The sequence below is a fragment of the Coloeus monedula genome (genome assembly GCF_965178545.1).
Source record: "Coloeus monedula genome assembly, chromosome: 10".
Classification (NCBI taxonomy): domain Eukaryota; kingdom Metazoa; phylum Chordata; class Aves; order Passeriformes; family Corvidae; genus Coloeus; species Coloeus monedula.
Genome location: NC_138790.1, coordinates 13,423,741 through 13,430,930, shown reverse-complemented (window position 1 = coordinate 13,430,930; position 7,190 = coordinate 13,423,741).

The following is a 7,190-nucleotide window of genomic DNA, read 5'->3' as shown; positions in this document are numbered from 1 at the left end:
TACTGAGTTGGCAAACATTACCAAATACTAGAATTTGTAATGGCAGTTTTTGCAGTTTCCATCCCAGACTACATCAGAAATGAACACTGACTTAGAATCCTACTTAAGTGATTTATTTTGCATCTTGGGATGGATGTTTTTCAGGTTAGCTCATAAACTAGCTCTAAACATTGTCTTGCTCTTCTAACTGTGTAGTGTAAATGTTTAATACTTGTATGATAAAGGGGCAGCATAAGGATAAATGAAATAACAAATCGGATTTGGTTAAGCCATCTGTTCTTTTTAGCATCTGATTACAAGCCAACATCGCATCAGTTGGCCATGGCTGAGTAAACCTTGGCCTATCACAGAGAGCAGAGCATTACCTGTATCTCTGAATAGATTCAGAAGGACAATTAATTTTTGTGTAATCAAGGAAGTAACAAAATCCAAAAGGAGAATGTGTGGTTTCCGTTTGTTTCCTTCAGGACTGTATTTTGTCTTATACTCAATGTAACTGAAGCTAAAAACAATGTCAGCAATTGCAATTTTGTTGTAGTTGTTTGCTTTTTAGATGATTAAAAATACAGTCTCCTATGATGTTGTCACTCACAAAGATTATTCCCTGTAAATAAATGGCTACATTCCAGCTGAAATTCATCTTTGTAGTAATTTCTTATTTCAGTTTTTGGAATAGAATTAATCTGGTACTCCTCTTTGAAAAGCATATGAAGGCTAACCACAGACTGATAAAAGGAAAAAATACACATCAATGTTAGCATTTCAGAAGCATCCTTTATCCTACAAAGCCTTTCATCCCATTTGTTATCAAACTGAGTCCAAAAGTCTGAGGATAAATAATGTCTATTTTTCTAGGAGTTTCAGTAGATAGAGGTTTCCTGAATCCAATAGTTTGTTGATCTACATTTTAAAAAAGTCCACCATCTTTGAGTCACAAAATATTGTCAGTTCTTACAATCTCTGATTGACAAATTTATCTTCTTAATATTGTTTGATATTTATTATGTTCCAAAAGATCAGCAATGTGCAAATCTTAACACTGCTTATGCATGTAATGTAGCAAAGTCCTAGCATGCGCCCCAGACCAGGCACATGTGTTTGATGTACAGGCACCCTCTTATTTGTTAAGGTAATATATTCTAACCTTAGTTTTGAAGAATAATACTATTGAATATATTCCAAAGACCTTTGAGAGTACTTTGAAGAGGTCAGGATCAGCAGAATTTGCTATCCAGCATATGATTCAAGATTTCTTGATATTTTCTCTTTATTTATATATTATTAATATTGCATCTTGTAATTCATCAAAGGCTTTTTCAACTTTAGGGCCCTGGGACATGCTCATATCCTACTGTTTTGGTAGCTATGTGTAGGTATCTTCCTTTAAAATCTTTTTTTTTCACATTTGCAGATGCTACTTAATAGGTAAACAGGTACTGGATAAGAAGAGAAAAGAATGGAAGTGATGAGATCAAGGGTAAGGAGCAAAAAAAGAGGGAGCTCTCATGACTTTGGGATGTGTTTGTACCTCTATTATTGACTCATCAGGTGAGAAACAGCAAAACTTGTCCTTTGCAGAGTCAGTGGGTTCTTGCCAATGTATCTCCTGTGAAATAAGTATCATATTTTTACTATTGACCTCTATGAATCAGGATTAAGAGTGTAGTATTGCATGATCCATGCACAGCTTGCTTAGGATTTAGAAAGTATTTTATTACTCTAGCTAGAAGTTGAATATATAATATGCCTTCAAATTCATATTTGTTTGAAAAAAGGTGTGAAGTATACTAAAATAGAAGCATTGAGCAAAGGTATTTGCAGTGCCAGAATTCCCAGAAACCAAGCACTGAGAATCTGTTTAGTGCTAAACAGAAAAAAGATGTTTAATGAAGCAATGAGAAGGACTGACCTCACACCAGTTGGTTATGGACATCTTCTGCTTAATTAGCTGGTCCTTGGGCTGAGCTTTCTGTCTTGTAGAAGGCTGTGGTCACTTCTCGTACTCGAGCCTATGCCATGATCTCTGTGAGGCTGGCAGGGTCATGGCAGGACTCAGTGGCAGCTCAAAGACACACAAAAGCATAAGGCCCTTCCCGTTTCAAATTTAAGGCACTGAGATCAACATGTGGTGTGAAGTGAGATCATAACTACAGCGAACAGTTCCTGCTCTAGAAAAGTACACAGGTAACGAGGTGCTCAGTGCTCTTACTAATAGAAGCCAGTTTCAACTCCCATCTTTGTGCAGGTTCTACCTGATGGGTCTAGGAGTTTCTCTTCTGGGGTGGATCAGCACATCATTTGCACCTGTAAATATCTCCAACAATGCCAGAACCAGATGCTTATGAGGTAGTGCTAGAATTATTCTGTAACAAGACTCAAGAGTGTCTGCCCACTGCTGAGGCCTCTCCAGGGTATGTAATTCAGATTGTTAGCATGTTGTCTTCCTCAGTATTCCCCTAATTCCCATCTTGGGCTCTGCAGGAACTGAAGGTAAATCAGACTGTCAGTGTGCACTCATCCACCTCCATTTTTAACAGAAGGATTTAGACAGACAGATGGATCTCCGTTTCATCCCACTAAATATGATCCAGATAGTGATGCTCTATTGATGTTAGCAGAGCACAGCAGGACCACCACGAGTGGGAGTAAAGGCACATGATATTTAATGGGAGAGTCCAGGATGCATTTAAAAAACATCAACAGGAAAGGTTCAAGGAAGAGGCTGGACTGAGAAGTTTGATTCCACCCTTAGGCCTAACTGAAATTTCTTTTTACAGATTTCTGGCTAATTTACTGTTCTGTTTTGCTTTTTGTATGTGATGGCCTTCATGGGTTATGTAAATCATGAACATTTTTCTCCTGCATAGCTTGTTTTTCATCTGCAGGCTTGATAAATCTCAAGCCTAGTGCTTGGATAGTTACTCTGGATGATTTTGAAATCCAGTGCCCTTCGCTGAGAGGCAGGTTGTTATACCTGGGCAAAGGTCAGGGAGTTCTACCATGTCAGAAAAACAAGACTATTTAGAAATTAATAAAGTGTTCTGTTCACATCTATTGAAATAATCCAAATGCACAAGCTACAGAGGAAAGTAGAACTCTACTAATCAATTAAACTTTGGCTAATTCTCTGGCTTCCTTCCCAACAAAACATGCATGAAAAGATCAATAAAATTAGTTCCTTTCTTACTTTCTAGAGGAGTTTGGAGTTAGACTTCATATAACATACTGCAAAAAAAGAAAAAAAAAAGCCCACACCAAAAGAAGCATGTAAAAAATACCAAACAAAAAAGCTCAAATAGATTCTGCACATCAATTTGTTCATGTAAAAATATATTCCTTCTCAAACAGACCAACAGTTATTAATTGATTAGAAGCATTCATAAAACTCTTCTCAAAGCAATTAATTGGACTAATAATTATACTTGGACAGCCTTATTAAAACATGCTAATTGCAAAAACTGATGAAAGCTCACTCATTACAAGAGTATGGGGTAGCAGATTAAGAGGAAAGAATTAATCTTGGCACTCTGTTCCTCTGTGAACATGTAAGTAAACAAAACTCAAACTGAACAGAGAACCTGTCTGACTTAAGCAAGTGTATTAGTTATTTGTGAGACATCATGGGAACAAAAATCAACAACAAATCAAATGCATGGTACTGAGAGGTGTGGAACCAAATCTGACTGAGGTATGGATTTTTTTCTAGGTTTCTTTTATTCACAGAAGGAGTTCAACTACAAAAAATAAAAGTGGACTTTTCAAAAAATTAATGATATGGTAGTTTTTAGTAAACAGTAGGTTACATGGAACAAAGGAAAACACAGAGTGCAAACAATTTAATCTTGTCACCATAGTCAAATTTCATTTACGTGAATTTATCTGAAAATAAATTCAGTTGGACAAATGTCTGTTAAACTTGTATGAAAAGGGCCTCAATGAAGCAAAAGAGAAGCAAGCTGCAGAGCATAAACAACACCATTCTTGGGAAATACTTTTGCCTGCACACATGGAAGTGTTAGGCATCACAGATAAGATAGCTGCTTTAAATTCAGTGTCCAGATTCTTCTCTATTACACCCAGGCAACTCCAGATGTTTAAATTATTTCCTTTTTTTTCGCTTGGTAAAGCACAGTTGAGAAAGAATATTCTTTATACGAGCTTGATTGGAAACATTTTGTAAAACTAGGTTGTAATACACAAATACTGTGACTGAGCAGGTCCAGTTTTAGACACAGGTTTTTTTGCTACTAATTTATCTCTGCTTCTTAGTTATATGTTGGTGCACTTCTCAGCTTCCAACCCTGAAATCAGATCTACTAGGAAGGGGTGAAGGAGGAGTAAAGAGAGAGACCATGCTTTGATCCATTGCCTTCTGAAACATCATAGCTACCTGAAATCCTTACATTTTCTGTGAATTATTTAAAACATTTTCTCAAAAAAAAAAAAAAAGTATTTTGATGTGGAAATGTTTCTGTAGTAGTGCTTCATAGAAAAGGTAGAAAAGGCATGCCAAGGCCCAGTGCTGTATTCTGCAGCCAATATGGCACACCCATGATGTTCTGTGACTAAGGAATCTAGCCATGGAGCAGCTCAGCTGCTGTTTCTGTGCAAATGTCATCAGGAAATCTGGTCCAAGAGCCTGGCCAGATAAAATAATAATTAAAATATGGAATATAGAATCTTTAGATATTGTCACAATCCGCTAATGCAAGCGGGGGTCGTGATGGTTCGTTTATCGATCTCAGAGTGTAAAAGGACACAAGAGATTTCAGTTTTAATCAAAACAGTGCACCTTTATTAAGTGCCCACAACACAGTAATGCAAGAGAAGAGAGAAAGAGAGAGAGAGATAAAGAAACACAAAGTAGAGAGGAAGAAAAAGAGGGGGGGTAATAGCTACCAACGGATGAGACGAAGTCCTTGTGGTCTTCTGCCAATAGATTCGTCTTCTTTCCGTGGGGAGACCTCAGACTTGGTTATTTCAGAAGGTCCCTTTATAGTCCTTTTCAGAAGCGAGGGGCAACTGGCCAAGAGGTGGGGAAATCTACAGCCATTGTTATGGGGCCCGTTGCTTTGGGAAGCAGGTACAGGACAGACGTACAGGACAGGTGTACAGGACAGGTCATTCCTTTCTGCTTCAGCGCAGTCCTTCCCGCCTGGGCAGCAAGAACGGCGCAGTCCATTGGGACCTGCGCTAATTTTCCTCAGGAATTGGGTACCAGTTCCCAGTGGGCACACCCGCAGGCAACACTTGGCAGACATCCCACCTCAGCAGGGCTAGGACATCTGTGTTCAGTCTCTGTGCTCGGCGATGATCGTGAGGCAGATGAGGGATCTTCAGACCATCTCTTACAGATATAGATATAAAAATACTATTTTCTCCCCCATAAAACTCCATAATACTCCTACCTTACCTTGAGAATTTTCGTAGTGAAAGGGGATGTTCCTTCCCTGTTGTGGTTAGCTGATTTTTACTGCTATGCAGCTCTAGAAGGGTTGGGGAATTTTTCCCTTGGTTTGCTGCCAAAGATTTTCCTACCTAAGCAAAGTTGCCTCTTGGTTTGTTCAGTATGTTGCTCACATTGGACTTTGTTTTCTCACTGGAAGGCTTAGAACAGAATATGTGAAGTTTGGGGTTTTGCTTGGTTTTGATTCATGCAGTTTTTAATTAAATATTTTGCTACATTAATGTATTTTCTGGATTAGGTAAATTGCTGGAACTTCTCTGATGTTTGAAGAAACTGTAATTGTTATTCAATCATGAAAATGAGAAGAGGTCATGGTGTTCAGTACCTCTCTCTCACTGAGTAACAAGCTTCTGGAACTTGAACTAAGAGATTTTGTCGTGAAATAAAAGTGACTACTTTGGCTTACTGGAAATAATTCTGGATTAAATTAAGGATTTACACAGAATGAAAGATGAGAGAATGCTCTCTTCATCAACTTTCTCCTTCATTATGCTCTAAGATGTGACCCTAACATTCACAATAGTTAGTTTGGTGTTCTTTCTAACTGTCATATTTCACTAAATTCTGGTGGCTTGAATGGTGAGTGGGTGGAAGGTGGATCACTTTGTTCAAGGCAGATTCGTCACATTTTGCTTGGGAATTGCTTGGAAGAAAAACCCATTCATTTTGAACCTTTTTGTGTCACTTCTCCTTTAAAGCTCATTCTTGTATCTTCGTAGCCACAAAAGAAAGGAAGCACCTGCTTGTTAATTCTCCTCACACACCTATTAGGTAAGCAAATCCTGTTTTAGTCATCGATGCAGTCACTTTGCTGTAGTTGCACAGGAATGTGTAGTAGTAGAGCCTTCCACTTCAATGGCAGTTTTACTGCCGCTTTTCCTTTGGGACCAAAGAAAATAGTGGGAACACAGATTGGAAGTCAGAGGTATTCCAGACCTACTAGCAAACAGCAGCATAATGAAAACTGAAGATCTTGAATGATAGTAAAATAACTGAGTTGGTAAAAATTCAACTGATGGAGCTCTCATGTGGAACATATTGTGTCTACAATGTTACAGGTCATTTTCTTTGCCTTTCTCTATAAACATGTTTTTCAAATTGGTTTCAAATTGGTTTCAATTGGCTTCAATTGGTCCAGCTGCTTCAAGCCCAGTGTATGGAAAGCATATTCATATGACAGATAACCAGCAGCTATTGTTGGAAAATTGACAAATGAAGGGTTGATGTTGCTTGGGAGAATGAACTTGTGCCTCCAGGCAAAACATCTTCCTCAATATTTTGCTCATCTATGAGTTTTTCATTGCAAAGGCTGGGCCAGTGACACTAAGAGGCTTCTTTCTTTCCAGATACAGCTCTAGGAAATGTAGCAAAGAAAGAAGAAACAAAGATCCTCGTGGACTCTTTGGTCAAGGCACTGAATGACAGAGAAAAGCTGTTCTTAATCTCTCTGGAACTGTTCTCTCTGTTAAAGAAGATACTGTCATTTGTTAATCCTGTCTCTGATTTATTCCTACCCATAGAAGTATTCTGTATTGAAGATCTGGCAACAGTGTATGGGGCAATACACATACCTCTGTGTTCCAGAGGCAATCTAATCCATTTAACCATGTCCTATCTCCTATCTCTTTGATTCAGACTTTTTTTTTCAAGCTTTTTTTTCCCCTTCAAATACAGTTTAGTTGAAATGCAGGAAAGCTACACTTTTCATGACTAGAAGAAATAT